This window comes from Oncorhynchus mykiss, chromosome 11 (assembly GCF_057628025.1).
Source record: "Oncorhynchus mykiss isolate SJ-2025 chromosome 11, ASM5762802v1, whole genome shotgun sequence".
Taxonomy (NCBI): Eukaryota; Metazoa; Chordata; class Actinopteri; order Salmoniformes; family Salmonidae; genus Oncorhynchus; species Oncorhynchus mykiss.
This window is the reverse complement of record NC_143032.1, coordinates 71,293,562-71,311,651: the sequence shown is the minus strand read 5'-3', so window position 1 is coordinate 71,311,651 and position 18,090 is coordinate 71,293,562. Positions and strand designations below refer to the sequence as shown.

General features: G+C 42.3%; 1 long non-coding RNA gene across 3 annotated transcripts; it reads left to right on the top strand.

Moving 5' to 3' along the window:
* Window positions 1-198: 198 nt before the first annotated feature.
* Window positions 199-17,392, top strand: LOC110536304 (uncharacterized). Of its 3 annotated transcripts, none has more exons than XR_002475401.3 (5): window positions 199-307; window positions 391-461; window positions 1,609-1,706; window positions 14,678-14,813; window positions 15,527-17,392. It is a non-coding gene; the product is annotated as an uncharacterized LOC110536304 (long non-coding RNA). The 3 variants fall into 3 exon arrangements; XR_016484680.1 differs by having other exon boundaries at window positions 215-307; window positions 15,645-17,392; XR_016484679.1 differs by having other exon boundaries at window positions 227-307; window positions 428-461.
* Window positions 17,393-18,090: the final 698 nt, after the last annotated feature.

Below are 18,090 nucleotides of genomic sequence, written 5' to 3'. Positions count from 1 at the left end.
TTAAGTATATTTAAAACCAAATACTTTTAAACTTTTACTCAAGTGGTATTTTACTGGGTGACTTTTACTTTAGTCACTTTCTATTAGGGTATCTTTACTTTTAATCAAGTATGACAATTGGGTACTTTTTCCACCACTGACCAGACCGGAGGCACAAGAGATATGCGGCACTAAAGTAGTGTCCGCGCGATAAACTCAATCCCCTATTCTCTCACGAGAATTCACCAAGTTTCCGCTGTTGTGTATATGTCTGGAAACATGGCGGCACGCATCCGTGGCCGCTCTATCCGAAGTCTTCGGATGCGAGGTAAGCCTGAAATATCACCCCGACATAAGCTTTATGAACTTGAAATTCTATGCCACTATTTGCTTTTCTTTCTGACGACCCAGGTGGGTAGCCATACGATGTCCCTGTTGTCTTGGACAGGTCGGAATGACAGCGGGGAAGATCTGGAGAAGAGGTAACTATTATTGTAATAATGGATATTGTTTGCAGCAACTTATGGTGATGATGAGGCTGGGAAATCTATTAAAATGCATTCTACTGATTATTGGTTGCTGAATTCTTTGATAACCAGCTTTCCCGAGTCGCAAGCATCAAAGAGGCGCAGCTAACCTAACATTATCTGCCATCCGAGTCAAGATGACGCTCCTCTATCGAGTGTTTTGATTAGTGGGCTAGCATTATCTATCTAGCTTCGCTATAAATGTAGTTGTTATGGCCAGGATGAGCAAGGTAGTTAGCTAGCTAACGTTGCCTGGCTAATGATTTGGGCATGTAGTTATAGCTGGCTAACTAGCTAAGGTCACATACCTATATTTGCATTGTGGTAACTAACTAATGTTATTCAATTATTATAACTAGCTAGCTAGTTAACGTTAGCCAATAGGTTTATTTGAAGTCGGGTCACGACAGTTGCAGTTGCTATTACTAGATGACTTCCAACTGGAGAATTTCCCTGTTTGCTGTGGGCGTCACAGTGGGTCTGCCCAATTTGAGGTTAACTCAAGAGGTTATGGTTGGATATAGCTGACAGTGAGTATGAGTATTTACTAGCATCCTACATACATACCCTCATATTGTTCCTGATGCCACTTCCTCTCCCACTCTGAAGGCACCAGACTGTCTGTGACAGATTGTAAACGGATCAATAGCCGTTCATCAATAATATTTTCAATAAGGCTGGTGCATGGCATTGTAAACAACAGCCTTCAAGCGTCGCGTGCAAGGTCTATACCTTCACCAACACCAATTTATCCCTCAGTGTTACTTGTAGCACAGCAGTAGTGGGATGTAAAATTGGATCACATTTTCACTGTGCAATAGAATGGATTCCAACCTAAGCAGCTTAGTGGCTGGCTGAGCACCATTTTTCTCTGTTAGCTACATCATCATTATATATATGTCGGTGTGTCCACATTTTTGACTGGTGCTACATATAATATACAATACATTCCATTTAGTAGATGCTTTTATCCAAAGCGACTTAGTCATGCGTGCATACATTATTTATGTATGGGTGGCATGGGAACCGGGCTCAGTATTACTGGAATATTAAAAGGCTTTGTAATGTTTTGATTGTATTTCACCTCCCTTTTCTTTCACAGAACCTTCTGACAACTTGTGTGAAATCCTTCAAAATGTCGTCAAGCCACACGGCATCACCAACATGCAGAAACTGGGCCACCTGAACAATTTCATAAAGGTAGTACTGATTTATGTTATGCCGATAATGGCCCTCATTTTTTAAATATATAGTGTAGCTCTGCAGTATTGTGACCCAACTTAACATTGTTGGACTGTCTTTAGTAGTTTGGCGGTCAAAGGTAACTGTAAATGTCACATCTTATAAATGTCATTGACCCTTTAGGCGAAAAACAAAATTAATTGGAAGGTAGTATGATATCAAACTAAAGAAAATAAGAAAGGGGACTAGTTAGATCACTATTCATGTTTGTGTGTGGAGAATCAAAGCAATCATTCTGTCTGCTGAAGGCGGTCGTGAAGACCCATTATTGGGCAGTATGGACTGGAGGTGGTCTATTGTAAATTGTATTGCAGATATGTAGTTGCTTGCATCTTTAGTAGACAGTGTTTGGTTTAGGTGTCTGGTGCTGCTTTGTGCGTTCAAGCTGTTAGTTGGTTCAAATTACACTTTCACCTTTCTTCACTCGTCAGGTGACAGTGAATTACTGGCAGGCATGATACTGTTTGCACGTTTATTGCTTTCAGATCAGTGCTGATGAACACTACTGAAATCCACCCATGGCTAGTCACATTAAATGGCATACACCCTTCATTTAGGAAGGTTACTTTAGCTTTAGTTTAGGAAGCCACTTAACAGTATTGAGATGCACCCACTGAACATATTCTCCTGAATGTAACCATTGACCTCTCCTTGGCCCTATGGTCCTGTGTGTTGTCATTGACTGTGCCTTGGCCCGCTGGTCCTGAGCTGCTGCTGGCAGGCCTAGCTGAACTTGTCATTGTGATGCTGACAGGCAGTGATGGTAACAGGAGCTCAGGCCATTAGGCAGAGCTGTGACCTCATGTGCATCAACACGTGACTTTGAAACCAGAGATTTCCAGCAGTTGTCTAGTAAAAGTTGTTCTTTTGAAACTGGAGATACTGCATGTGATCTCTGTTTTCCAAGGTTGCAGCAAGTACATCTGCAGGTTTAGTTGTCATCCACACCATGCCATGGGTATTATTTTCTGTGTTTTATCTTTACCTTTGTGCAAGAAAAATGAAGAATCCTACGTTAACACGACCCATTGCTATGTGTGTGTGGCATTGAGGCCTGCGTCTCCTTTTGTATTTATTAGGGATCCCCACTAGCTGCTTTTTTCAATCTGATTCTACTGCTTAAATCAGTATCCTGATGTGGAATAGAGTTCCATGTAATCATGGCTCTATGTAGTACTGTGCGCCTCCCATGGTCTGTTCTGGACTTGGGGATTGTGAAGAGACCTCTGGTGGCATGTCTTGTGGGGTATGAATGGGTGTCTGAGCTGTGTGCTAGTAGTTTAAACAGACACCTCGGTGCATTCAGCTTGTCAACACTTCTTACAAAAGAAAGTATTGATGAAGTCAAACTCTCCTCTACTTTGAGCCATGAGAGATTGACATGCATATTATTGATGTTAGCTCTCTGTGTACATTTAAGGTCCAGCTGTGCTGCCCTGTAGTAATTTTCTTAAGTCCCTTTTTGTGGCACCTGACCACACGACTGAACAGTAGTCCAGGTGTGACAAAACTAGAGCCTGTAGGACCTGCTTTGTTCATAGTGTCATGACGTTGCCCTGTTGGGTTAGGTTTATTAACCCCCCTATAAATACCTTTCCCCTTTTCTCTCCACTCTACAGAATGGAGTCTTGGAACGCCCTTTGATAACACAGAGAGTATGGTAACATCAAACGTTTTGTGGAATGGAACAATATTTCCCTTTCTCAACCAGGTGAAATTGTCTGTTGGTAAATAAAGAATATGATGTCAGATCAGTTGTTATCTGGGACATTACAGTTGAAGTCGGAAGTTTACATACACCTTAGCCAAATTCATTTAAACTCAGTTTTTCACAATTCCTGACATTGAATCCAAGTAAAAATGCCCAATTTTGGCCCATTCCTCCAGACAGAGCTGGTGCAACTGAGTCAGGTTTGTAAGCATCCTTGCTCGCACACGCTTTTTCAGTTCTGCCCACAAATCTTCTATAGGATCGAGGTTAGGGCTTTGTGATGGCCACTCCAATACCTTGACTTTGTTGTCCTTAAGCCATTTTGCCACAACTTTGGAAGTATGCTTGGGGTAATTGTCCATTTGGAAGACCCATTTGTGACCAAGCTTTAATTTGCTGACTGATGTCTTGAGATGTTGCTTCAATATATCCACATAATTTCCCTTCCTCATTATGCCATCTATTTTGTGAAGTGCACCAGTCCCTCCTGCAGCAAAGCAGCCCCACAACTTGATGCTGCCACCCCCATGCTTCACGGTTGGGATGGTGTTCTTCGGCTTGCAAGCTTCCCCCTTTTTCCTCCAAACATAACAATGGTAATTATGGCCAAACAGTTCTATTTTTGTTTCATCAGACCAGAGGACATTTCTCCAAAAAGTACAACCTTTCTCCCCATGTGCAATTGAAAACCGTAGTCTGTTTTTTATGGCGGTTTTGGAGCAGTGGCTTCTTTCTTGCTGAGCGCCTTTCAGATTATGTCGACGTAGGACTCGTTTTACTGTGGATATAGATACTTTTGTACCTGTTTCCTCCAGCCTCTTCACAAGATCCTTTGATGTTGTTCTGGGATTGATTTGCACTTTTCGCACCAAAGTATGTTCATCCGTAGGAGACAGAACCCGTATTCTTCCTGAGCGGTATGACGGCTGCGTGGTCACATGTTGTTTATACTTGCATACTATTGTTTGTGCAGATGACCGTGGTACCTTCAGGCATATGGAAATTGTTCCCAAGGATGAACCAGACTTGTGGAGGTCTACAATTTTGGCTGATTTCTTTTGATCTTCCCATGATGTCAAGCAAAGAGGCACTGAGTTTGAAGGTAGACCTTGAAATACATCCACAGTTACACCTTCAATTGACTCAAATTATGTCAATTAGCCTACCAGAAGCTTCTAAAGCCATGACATAATGTTTTGGAATTTTCCAAGCTGTTTAAAGGCACAGTCAACTTAGTGTATGTAAACGTCTGACCCACTGGAATTGTGATACAGTGAATTATAACTGAAATAATCTGTTTGTAAACAATTGTTGAAAAAATAATTTGTGTCATGCACGAAGTAGATGTCCTAACCAACTTGCCGAAACTGTAGTTTGACCTTCTTATGGCTGAGGGGCAGTATTGAGTAGCTTGGATGAATAATGTGCCCAAAGTAAACGGCCTGCTCCTCAGTCTGTTGCTAATATATGCATATTTTTATTAGTATTGGATAGAAAACACTCTGAAGTTTCTAAAACTGTTTGAATGATGTCTGTGACTATAACATAACTCATATGGCAGGCAAAAACCTGAGGAGAAATCAAAACAGGAAGTGAGAAATCTGAGGCTGGTATGTACTCACCACAGTTCCCATTGAAATCCCCTTGAGATATTAAAGATATAAAACAAAACAAAGATGTATTGTGTCCTATGAGTGTTATCTGATGAAGATCATCAGAGGTTAGTGATTCATTTTATCTATATTTGTGCTTTTTGTGACTCCTCTCTTTGGAAAATGGCTGTGTTTTTCTGTGGCTTGGTGGTGACCTAATATAATCGTTTGTGGTGCTTTCGCCGTAAATCCTATTTGAAATCGGACACTGTGGTGGGATTAACAACAAGAATACCTTTAAAACGGTATAAGAAACATGTATGTTTGAGGAATTTTAATTATGCGATTTCTGTTGTTTTGAATTTGGCGCCCTGCACTTTCACTGGCTGTTGTCATATCATCCCGTTAACGGGATTTCAGCGCAAAGAGGTTTTAACATGAAATTTGCTGAGTGGTTGAAAAACAAGTTTTAATGACTCCAACCTAAGTGTATGTAATCTTACGACTTTGTGTGTGTGTGTATGTATGTATGTATGTATGTATGTATGTGTGTGTGTGTGTGTGTGTGTGAATTGTATGTGTGTGTGTGTGTGTGAATTGTATGTGTGTGTGTGTGTGTGTGAATTGTATGTATATTATGTGTGTGTGTGTGTGTGTGAATTGTATGTATATTATGTGTGTGTGTGTGTGTGAATTGTATGTATATTATGTGTGTGTGTGTGAATTGTATGTATATTATGTGTGTGTGTGTGTGTGTGAATTGTATGTATATTATGTATGTGTGTGTAATTCTGTGTGATTGTTTAGGTATTTTAGTAAATAAATAATTAAGCCAATTTGTGTATTGCTAATTCAACTTATTATCTAGGGTTCGTGCAGATAACCAAGTACTTATGTCAATCAGAATGAGACCAATCGAGGTGACGATTTATAATTTACTTCTATTGATATTAAAGATCTTTAAGAGAGTGGATTCGGGAGGTAACCGCTCTATATAAATGAATGCTTCCTTAGTGCCCCAGGTTATTAATGGTTTAATTGTTTCATGGTTTAATTCAATCACATAATCAATTAAACGTTAGATATCGATTCATAATTTGGTCAGTTATACTTGGATGTGTAGTGTCGGAGTTTGTTGCTGGCATGTCATGCCTAAGTTTTATAATTTTGTAAATGAAAAATAGTTGGCAATATCAGTGGGTTTTGTGATGAATGAGCCATCTGATTCAATTTTTTTTACTATCGTTCTTTATATAATTTATCTTTTTCATAGTATAGTTTCTTTTTATTCAGGTTGGTCGCACACTTTCTCAATTTGTGCTACGTTCGCCAATCGTTTGTGCAGCCAGACTTATTTTTGCCATTCCTTTTGCCTCATCCCTCTCAACCATAACATTTTTCCATTCCTCATCAATCCAAGGGAATTTAAGTTTTTACAGTGAATTTTATAATTGGTGCGTGCTTATTAGTAACTGGAATAAGCAATTTCATGTGTCAAGTGCAGCATCTTGTTGCGAGAGGTGATCTTATCCCCCTGTTGAGTGTCACAAGCCCCCTTTCCTCCCTCCCTCCTGCCTGCCTGGGCTCTGACGTCACTTCTGATTCCAAACACACACACACAACCTACTCTCTGGACCCTGTGGGTTTACGGAGTGAGAATGGCAGTTTTGTTTCAAACCTACAGCAAAGTGTTTAAGCTCAGAGTAGCCTAGTGGTTAGAGCGTTGGACTAGTAACCGAAAGGTTGCAAGTTCATATCCCCGAGCTGACATGGTACAAATCTGTCGTTCTGCCCCTGAACAGGCAGTTAACCCACTGTTCCTAGGCCGTCATTGAAAATAAGAATTTGTTCTTGACTGACTTGCCTAGTTAAATAAGGTAAAATAAAACAAAATAAAAATAGATTTAAAGCAATAAAACAAAGCTTTTGTCAGATTGACAATGCAAAAGATGCCATAACCATACAAGCCAGAACCCAAACAGAACCCGAACCAGAAACGAAAGTGATCTATGCTGTTCCGGAACAGCACTGTTATTTTTAAAAGCATGTGAACCGGTTAATAATGTTATTTTAAATCCTGGTCATTTGTTTCCAGTCCCACAAAGATTGCAGCAAATCGCCTATGCAAATCCTTCATTCTGTCACTCAGAAACGTCTGCCTGCTAGTTAAGGATACTACAGTTGTCAAGTTTCATATTGGATTCATTAACTACAAAAAGGCAAGACGTGTTTAATTCTAGTGCTGCTCAAAGACCCTCCTTAGAAGCCACTCCTCTGTAAGTGTAATTTTGTGGGCCTAATTCAGATGAAGCACTGTGCATTTTATGACATGCATTAAGGCAAGCATCCTCCATCCTCTCTCACTCTCTCCTCACCCGAAAATGTTTAGTTGCATCTCACGCCCTACATAGTGACTGGCAGCACAGTGTATGTGTTTGTCTTACATTATGATTAAACCATGCTGTTTTCTCTTAATGACTTTGTATATAGATTGCATTTCTTACCTGCTCTATAGCAAGCTGCACCGATAGGGGGAAGTAATTTAATGTCAAGGTAAATGAGAAAAAATGTTGATTTCAGAGGATTAAAAATAAACATAAAGGAACAATATACAGTGCATTTGGAAGGTATTCATACCTCTTGACCTTTTCCACATTTTATGTTACAGCCTTATTCTAAAATTGATTCAATTGTTTTTTTCCTCATCAATCTACAAAAAATATCCAATTATGACAAAACAAAAACAGTTTAGAAATTTTTGCAAATGTGTTAAAAAAACATATTTTTAAAAATCACATTTTACATAAGTATTCAGACCCTTTACTCAGTACTTTGTTGAAGCACATTTGGCAGCGCTTACAGCCTCTAGTCTTCTTGGGTATGACGCTGCAAGCTTGGCACACCTGTATTTGTGCAGTTTCTTCCATTCTTCTTTGCAGATCCTCTCAAGCTGTCAGGTTGGATGGGGAGCATCGCTCCACAGCTATTTTCAGGTCTCTCCAGAGATGTTAGCTCGAGTTCAAATCTGGGCCCTAACTGAGCCACTCAAGGACATTCAGAGACCTGTCCCAAAGCCACTCCTGCCTTGTCTTGGCTGTGTGCTTAGGATCGTTGTCCTTCTGGAAGGTTCTCCTATCTCCACAGAGGAACTCTGGAGCGGTGTCAGAGTGACCATGAGGTTCTTGGTCACCTCCCTGACCAAGGCCCTTTTCTCTCGATTGATCAGTTTGGCCGGGCAGCCAGCTCTTGGAAGAGCCAGCTCTTCCATTTTAAGAATGGCCACTGTGTTCTTATGGACCTTCAGTGCTGCAGAATTCTTTTGGTACCCTTCACCAGATCTGTGCCTCGACACAACCCTGTCTCGGAGCTCTACGGACAATTCCTTTGACCTCATGACTTGGTTTTTGCTCTGACATGCACTTTCAACTTTGGGACCTTATATAGACAGGTGTGTGCCTTTCCAAATAATGTACAATCAATTGAATTTACCACAGGTGAACTCCAATGAAGTTGTAGAAAGATCTCAAGGATGATCAATGGATACAGGATGCACCTGAGCTCAAATTTGAGTCTCGTAGCAAAGGGTCTGAAAACGTACAGTACCAGTCAAAAGTTTGGACACCGGTTTTTCTTTATTTTTACTATTTTCTACATTGTGGGATAATAGTTAAGGCATCAAAACTATGAAATAACATGTGGAATCATATAGTAACCAAAAAAAGTGTTTAACAAATCAAATCAAAATATATTTATATTTGAGATTCTTCAAAGTAGGCAAGTAGGCCTCGATGACAGCTTTGCACAGTCTTGGCATATGCACAAAAAGCTTATTTCTCTCAAATGTTTTGCACAAATTGTTTGCATTTCTCCTTTGCCAAGATAATCCATCCACCTGACAGGTGTAGCATATCAAGAAGCTGATTTAAACAGCATGATTATTACACAGGTGCACCTTGTGCGGGGACAATAAAAGGACACTCTAAAATGTGCAGTTTTGTGACAATGCCACAGATGTCTCAGGTTTTGAGGGGACTTGCAATTGTCTTGCTGACTGCAAGTGTCCACTAGAGCTGTTGCCAGAGAATTTAAGGTTAATTTCTCTACCGTTATCTGCCTCCAACATCGTTTTAGATAGTATGTCCAACCTCACAAACTCAAACCACGTGTAACCACGCCAACCCAGGACCGGCTTCTTCACCTGTGGGATCGTTTGAGGGGGGGTGGGCTGTTGAGGAGTATTTCTGTCTGTAATAAAGCCATTTTGTGGGGATAAACTAATTCTCATTGACTGGGCCTGGCTCCCCAGTGGGTGTGCCTATGTCCTCCAATGCCCACCCATGGCTGCACCCCTGCCCAGTCATGTGAAATCCATAGATTAGGGCCAAATTAATTTATTTCAATTGACTGACTTCTTTTTATGAACTAGAAATCCAAGCACACCAAGACAGTCGTGAAGAGGGCACGACAAAATCTAATCCCCCTCAGGAGACTGAAAAGATTTGGCATGGGGTCCTCAGATCCTCAAAAGTTTCTACAGCTGCGCCATCGAGAGCACATCTCTGCCTGGTACGGCAACTGCTTGGCCTCCGACTGCAAGGCACTACAGAGGGTAGTGCGATCAACCCAGTACATCACTGGGACCAAGCTTCCTGCCATCCAGGACCTCTACCAGGCGTTGACAATTTTTAGGGCCTTCCTCTGACAAAGACTCCAGCCACCCGAGTCAGACTGTTCTCTCTGCTACCACACAGCAAGCGGTACCGGAGCTCCAAGTCTAGGTCCAAGAGGCTTCTAAACAGCATCTACCTCCAAACCATAAGACTCCTAAACATCTAATCAAATGGCCACCCAGACTACCTACTCTCTCAGATATATATATTTAAAAGCAATGAAGCTGATGCAACAGATCAGAACATTTAGCTTAAAATGTTGATAAAATATTAGGCTATTCACATAAGTGCAGCAAACCGCACATCGCAGTAGGCTATAAACACTAATTTTGCAAAATGAAATCAATTAGCGGAAAAAACAACAGTTCTCAAAAGTGATCAGAAATGCAGTCATGCATGTAATGTTTTATTATAAAGGTGCATTCCTCAAACTTCTTCCCCAAACTTAAAACACACTTGCAGCCTATGAATGCCAGTTAGGCTCTACACCTGTTGTAAAGAAGATTAATTTGTTTATTTTTAAGAAGTTATTTGACCACTTCAGTTGTTATGCAAACCTTTTCAAATCATAGTCGCACATGTTTTGATAAGTTGCTTAAAAAAAGGCATGCGCTGTTTCTTGATTTCATGCACACCCTGGGCATCATTCACAAGTGATAATAAAGACATCATTAAAAAGTGATAATATTTTCAGTCTTAATTTTATTTTGTCTTTACATATTCTAAATGATAAATGAGTGAAATGAGTTTTGATTTAGAATGGACCATGATCATGCTCCTGTCTCGGATCAGGGGCTGGGGAAAATACATTAAAATGGGGAATGGAGGACGCTTTTCCCCTGGTTAATTTTCATGCCAGCCAGGTAGGCTATACTTCTGTTGTAAAGGGAAGCAATGTGCTTCATATTTAGAAAGTTGAAAAATAAATATACTATGCCTAGCCTATAGAAAGCTGATGGGATCCTACTCTTTTTAATAGAGGCCATCAATACTCTTTTTCATGCAATTGCATAGCCCATAGAAAGGTTACGCAACATGAGCTCATGGGTTCTCATGAAGTGTTGGATATGATTTTTAATTACATTTGCATTGATGTCAGAGTGATTAGAGGGACAATGGAGTGCTGAGCATCAGGCAGTTAGAATGTTTGGTAGGTTACTGATGACCATTTGGCATGAGAGCACAGTTTTGGAGAAGCCTAGTTACCGTGAGTAAACGGTCACGTGTAATTTAACTCTGGTCATGATTCGTTGACCGCTGGTGTGGTGGTATTATGGTCACCGTAACAGCCCTAATACAGAGAGAGAGAGAGAGAGAGAGACACACACACACACACACACTGGCACATGACTGTGTGTGTGTGTATCTACACACAGGCATCGAGCTCGAGGTTCACATCCAACACATCACACTTTGTCAGTCTACGGTGGCTTTCTTTCACCGTCTCCAGGATAGGTGAAAGCAATATAGTGCATTCGTAGTAATTTCTGTGGGAAGATACCTCTTGGGGAATTGGCTTTCACATGTCCAGTTTTTTCCCAAGAGTGCAGGCTGAGGAAAGGAGAGGAGGTCGGTGTAGACCATTGAGAGACAGCCACTAGGCTGTGAGCCATGCCAGTCAAGATTCACCCTTGGGTTGTCTTTCTCTTTCCCAGGCAGATTACAGTGATCAGTTTCATCAGCTCTCTAAAGCCTTTCTCTCCAACACATCCTGTCTGTGCAAACTGATACTCCTCCCCCTTCCTTCATACCTGTAGCAGGGCCACTCCAGTAACAAATCAGTCCTAACAGGCAGCGGTCTAAGGCACAATGCATCTCAGTGCTTGAGGCGTAACTACAGCCCAGGGTTCGATCCCAGGCTGTGTCACAGGCGGCCGTAACCGGGAGACCCATGAGGCGGCACACAATTGGCCCAGCATCATCCGGGTTAGGGGAGGGTTTGGCTGGCTGGGAATTCCTTGTCCCATTGCGCTCTGGCGACTCCTTGTGGGGGGCCGGGCGCCTACTTCGGTAGCCAGCTGGACGGTGTTTCCTCCGACACGTTGGTGCGGCTGGCTTCCAGGTTAAGCAAGCAGTGTGTCAAGAAGCAGTACGGCTTGGCAGGGTTGTATTTTAGAGGACGCATGGCTCTCAACCTTGCCTCTCCTGAGTCCATCAGAGTTGCAGTGATGGGACAATACTAACTATCAATTGAATATCACTTAAGGGAACACTTAAACAACACAATGTAACTCCAAGTCAATCACACTTCTGTGAAATCAAACTGTCCACTTAGGAAGCAACACTGATTGACAATAAATTTCACATGCTGTTGTGCAAATGGAATAGACAACAGGTGGAAATTATAGGCAATTAGCAAGACACCCCCAATAAAGGAGTGGTTCTGCAGGTGGGGACCATAGACCACTTCTCAGTTCCTATGCTTCCTGGCTGATGTTTTGGTCACTTTTGAATGCTGGCGGTGCTTTCACTCTAGTGGTAGCATGAGACGAAGTCTACAACCCACACAAGTGGCTCAGGTAGTGCAGCTCATCCAGGATGGAACAGGTTTGCTGTGTCTGTCAGCGTAGTGTCCAGAGCATGGTGGCGCTAACAGGAGACAGGCCAGTACATCAGGAGACGTGGAGGAGGCCGTAGGAGGGCAACAACCCAGCAGCAGGGACCGCTACCTCCGCCTTTGTGCAAGGAGGAGCAGGAGGAGCACTGCCAAAGCCCTGCAAAATGACCTCCAGCAGGCCACAAATGTGCATGTGTCTGCTCAAACGGTTAGAAACAGACTCATGAGGGTGGTATGAGGGCCCGACGTCCACAGGTGGGGATTGTGCTTGCAGCCCAACACCGTGCAGGACGTTTGGCATTTGCCAGAGAACACCAAGATTAGCAAATTCGCCACTGGTGCCCTGTGCTCTTCACAGATGAAAGCAGGTTCACACTGAGCACATGTGACAGACGTGACAGTCTGGAGACGCCGTGGAGAAGGTTCTGCTGCCTGCAACATCCTCCAGCATGACCGGTTTGGCGGTGGGTCAGTCATGGTGTGGGGTGGCATTTCTTTGGGGGGCCGCACAGCCCTCCATGTGCTCGCCAGAGGTAGCCTGACTGCCATTAGGTACCCGAGATGAGATCCTCAGACCCCTTGTGAGACCATATGCTGGTGCGGTTGGCCCTGGGTTTCTCCTAATGCAAGACAATGCTAGACCTCATGTGGCTGGAGTGTGTCAGTAGTTCCTGCAAGAGGAAGGCATTGATGCTATGGACTGGCCCACCCGTTCCCCAGACCTGAATCCAATTGAGCACAACTGGAACATCATGTCTCGCTCCTTCCACCAACGCCACGTTGCACCACAGACTGTCCAGGAGTTGGCGGATGCTTTAGTCCAGGTCTGGGAGGAGATCCCTCAGGAGACCATCCGCCACCTCATCAGGAGCATGCCCAGGCGTTGTAGGGATGTCATACAGGCACGTGGAGGCCACACACACTACTGAGCCTCATTTTGACTTTTTTTAAGGACATTACATCAAAGTTGGATCAGCCTGTAGTGTGGTTTTCCACTTTAATTTTGAGTGACTCCAAATCCAGACCTCCATGGGTTGATAAATTTGATTTCCATTGATAAAAGCTCAGAGACAGGATTGTGTCAAGGCACAGATTTGGGGAAGGGTACCAAAAAATGTCTGCAGCATTGAAGGTCCCAAAGAACACACTGGCTTCCATCATTCTTAAATGGAAGAAGTTTGGAACCACCAAGAGTCTTCCTAGAGCTGGCCGCCCGGCCAAACTGAGCAACCGGGGAGAAGGGCCTTGGTCAGGGAGGTGACCAAGAACCCAATGGTCACTCTGACAGAGCTCCAGAGTTCCTCTGTGGTGATGGGAGAACCTTCCAGAAGGACAACCATCTCTGCAGTACTCCACCAATCAAGCCTTTATGGTAGAGTAGCCAAACTGAAGCCACTCTTCAATAAAAGGCACATGACAGCCCGCTTGGAGTTTGCCAAAAGGCACCTAAAGGACTCACAGACCATGAGAAACAAGATTCTCTGGTCTGATGAAACCAAGATGGAACTCTTTGGCCTGAATGTCAGGCGTCTGGAGGAAACCTGGCACCATCCCTACGGTGAAGCGTGGTGGCAGCAGCATGCGGTGGGAATGTTTTTCAGTGGCAGGGACTGGGAGACTAGTCAGGATAGAGGGAAAGATGAATGGCGCAAAGTACAGAGTTCCTTGATCCAGAGCGCTCACAACCTCAGACTGGGGCAAAGGTTCACCTTCCAACAGGATTAACGACCCTAAGCAAACAGCCAGGCAACCCAGGAGTGGCTTCGGGACAAGTCTCTGAATGTCAAGTCTATGCTGCTGTAAAAAGGCTTTATAAATACATTTGATTGATTGAATGCCCAGCCATAACCCAGACTTGAACCCGATCAAAAATCTCTGGAGAGACCTGAAAATAGCTGTGCAGCGACGCGCCCCATCCAATCTGACAGAGCTTGAGAGGATCTGCTGAAAAGAATGAGAGGAACTCCCCAAATATAGGTGTGCCAAGCTTGTAGCGTCATATCCAAGAAGACTCAAGGCTGTAATCGCTGCCGAAGGTTCTTCAACAAGGCACTGATTAAAGGGTCTGAATACTTATGTAAATGTCATATTTCCGTTTTGTATTTTTTTATTTTGCAAAAATCTAAACTGTTTTTGCTTTGTGATTATGAGGTATTGTGTGTGTATTGATGAAGGGGAAAAAATGAATCAATTTTAGACTAAGGCTGTAACATAAAAAAATGTGGAAAATTAAAGGGGTCTGAATACTTTCAGAAGGCACTGTATTATCGGCACCTACTGTAAGTGTCGTGATTGTATCGTAATGTCCCTGGCAACACCCGGCCTTACTCTGTGTTTTATGGTGTCTGTCTTTACTCATTCTGCCTTCTCTCTCTCTCTCTCTCTCCCTTTCTCTCTAGGATAAAGGAGAAGTTTCCCTATGCGTTTAATATGTGTTTGTACTCTGAGGTGTCTCACTTGCTGGCCCACTGTATGTTCCGCCTGCCATCTCGACGCTTCATACAGGAACTCTTTCAGGATGTACACTTCATACCAGTAAGGTCCTCTTTACTCGCTCTCTCTACACTTATATCATCAAATTAATGAAAATTGGGTGATTTAAGATATGTTAAACTATATTTGTATGTGTGGATTAATTTATCTTTATCCAAGGTTTTCAATTATGAAAAAAACATTATGCAATCAAAGGCATCAGATAAAAGTAAATTAATTCACGAATAAAAATATAATTTTACGTATATCTCAAATGGCCATGTTTTCATGAATTTGATATAAGCTTGAAGCCATTCTAAAACAGTACAGGACTTGAACCAGGAAGTAGGCGGGACTTTCATAGTGTATACGTCGATTAACGCTTTGAACACACCTACAGCGTCATTGAGCAAAATAGTACGCAGCATCATCTGGATATGTATGCAACAGAAGTTCAACATTTACGTTCTACTACCATTTGTCAAGCCGTCTACGCATACAGTTTGATGCATAAGTTTGATAAATCCAACGTATGAACCACACAGAACGTACTGCAACTGCCTCTGTAATGCAATGCTGCAAGGCAAAAGCAGTGTTTCATTGGAAATGAATGTAATTCTGGTGTACCGAAATGCAATGACGCTGTCGGTGTGTTCGAAGCGTAAGGGTCGAGGAGCAACTGTCTCCCCTCTGCCACACTTGTGATTACATCAGAAATATGTATCTCATATGACCTCTGACCGACCTCATGCTGATGTCACATCCTGCCCCCTTAGATGTACGAGGAAGCAGAAGCGATCCTGTCGATGCCATCAAAGCCTGTCGGAGTGGATATAGACTGTCCCACAGAATCCTGATCATTGTCCCCATCCTCTTCCCCCTCTCCCTGTTTAGACGACCCCCCTCCCGCCAACCTTCACATAGAGATAACGACAGCAATGGAGTGGGAGAATAGAGGGAGCGGCAGGTAACCTGGTGGTTAGAGCATTGGACTATTAACCGAAAGGTTGCTAGTTTGAATCCCCGAGCTGACAAGGTAAAAATCTGTCTTTCTGCCCTGAACAAGGCAGTTAACCCACTGTTCTTAGGCCGTCATTGAAAATAGGAATTTGTTCTTAACTGACTTGCCTAGTTAAATAAAGGTAAAACAAAAAAAAGGGATGAAGAGTTTTGGGGACGGGGCTAAAACAGGATGGGATACCCAGAGTATGTTGCTGAAGTTTAGGATGGAGGGAGCATGGATGAGAGGAGTGGAGGATCATGGATGTTAAAGAACGAGAAAGAGGAAAAGGGTTGTCTCCCTCCCATCGCTTGACAAAGAGTCCTGTTCCTGCCCATCTCCAACAGGGGGAGCAGTTTTCCCAAAATAGTATTTTCAGAAGCTCAACCCGACGACGCTCAACCCGGTGACACACAACCCTGAGCAACAGACTACTAATCACATCCCATTGACTTAAACACACATTGGATGAATCATGATGAAGTCTGTCTGTGTTTTCAGTGTACCTTTGCTCTGGTGCATGCTGATATGAAATGAAAAGGGGATGTTTAGTCCATCCCAGTCAGTGCTGGTCCCATCCTCTTCTCCTTCCATATGGAAACACTACAGAAGGCTCCAGGAGCCTCCCTCATAGTCATACCCTCAGTCTGTTTCTGCTGTGACACCATGAGTTTATCAATTTCAACTCTACTCAAAAGACTCATTCTAGTTCAAACAACTGTTGTTCTATTCATTTCTACAGACAATCAAACATCAGTAGTGTTTTTTAAAATTATTTAACCATCACTCTCTTCCCATCCGGACACATAAAACATAACTTCTGTGCCTTGCTGTCTGTCAAGCCTTCCTCTGTCTCTGACCCTGGTCTGGAAACACACTGTTGTTGACAATGCCAACAGCTGTTTTCTCTCACCTTTCATTGGTTATTTTTTATGTTAAACTGCCATGAAATATGCTGGTACGTGATGTGTAGTTTATTGTTTCATTGATTGTACATATTCAAAGAGAGAGAAGCTACAGTACCTAGTTGCCCTTCCCAAACCCTACCTCTGTGCTTTGTTCTAACTGCATGTGCAAACAGCATATTGAAATATTACATCATCGTTGTCACTTTTCTTCTGGAAATTATTCATGTATTTCTTCCAAATGCTTCTAATACTTTGATTGTCTTAAATCATAATAGGTTGTCATCACTGCTTTACAAACTGGGGAAAGTAACGGTCCCTAAGTTATTTTCACAATGCAACATTGCTGTTTATCATTGGCTGAGATGAGAGGGACAGGTAGATGTGATCGTTTATGGATTGGCATAAGATTTTCATGGGGAAAAGTTTCATTTTCTATTAGTTTGTTTTGCTATTATGCTGCTACACATGTGGACTCATATGGATGATTTATAGATTGGCAGAGTGATGTGAGAATAATTTATTATATATTTGTACAGTAGCGGAGAGAGATGAGAGAAGAAAAAAATGTATTTTTTTCCTTGATACTGTATTCATAATTTCAAATGTTTTTGTTGCCTAAATCGTGGTTTCCCTTGTGTAATGTGGGTCGTGTGTTTTGGGGTATTTCTATAGAAGCATACACTCTATCAAAGGGATGCATTGTTCATAAAAACTAAAATCATGAACAATCCAAATGGAGTGGTGGTCTGTTTTATTTGTTGTCTGTAACAGTCTTGGTTTGGACTGTCATTTTAGATGTGAGGAACAAGTTGTAAATGTTGAAAGATATTATACATTTGAATCAGCTTTTACATACACATTTTTCTCAAACAGTTCTGTTCATATCGTGTGTATCCTCAGTATGAGTATGTGGGGTGCTGAAAGGACAGCGCCGCTAAACGACATGTTTGGCAGTTGTCATGGTGAACTTATTGGTGCTGAAGGACAGCTCCAACATCCAGCCAATTCTAGAGATCTTACTGATACTCACTTATGATGGGTTATAAATATATCCTCAATGCACACTTAAAGTAGCCTAGCTGATAGACTACTAAGGAAAATTGAGAATATATTCAAAGTTGATGTCCTAGGTCTACTTATTTTCAGGAATGATTTTGTTGTTTGAGTAGACCCTATATGAGTTAACGTCACACACTTCAAATCCGTAGCACGCTGAACGTTGCAGATATAAATCAGTGGCGGTAGGTGATGAGGGAGGATGATCGTTATTTTTATGAACATGGCCGTATGTCTATTACAGCATATTGGCAACATTGGATGACTCATATTCCATTCACCCAGTTCAATGTAACGTCGATAGCTTTATGCTACAACATGACACTTGAATTTTCCCTGTACCCATCATGAGGTTGCTACAAAGTAGGTGCACAGG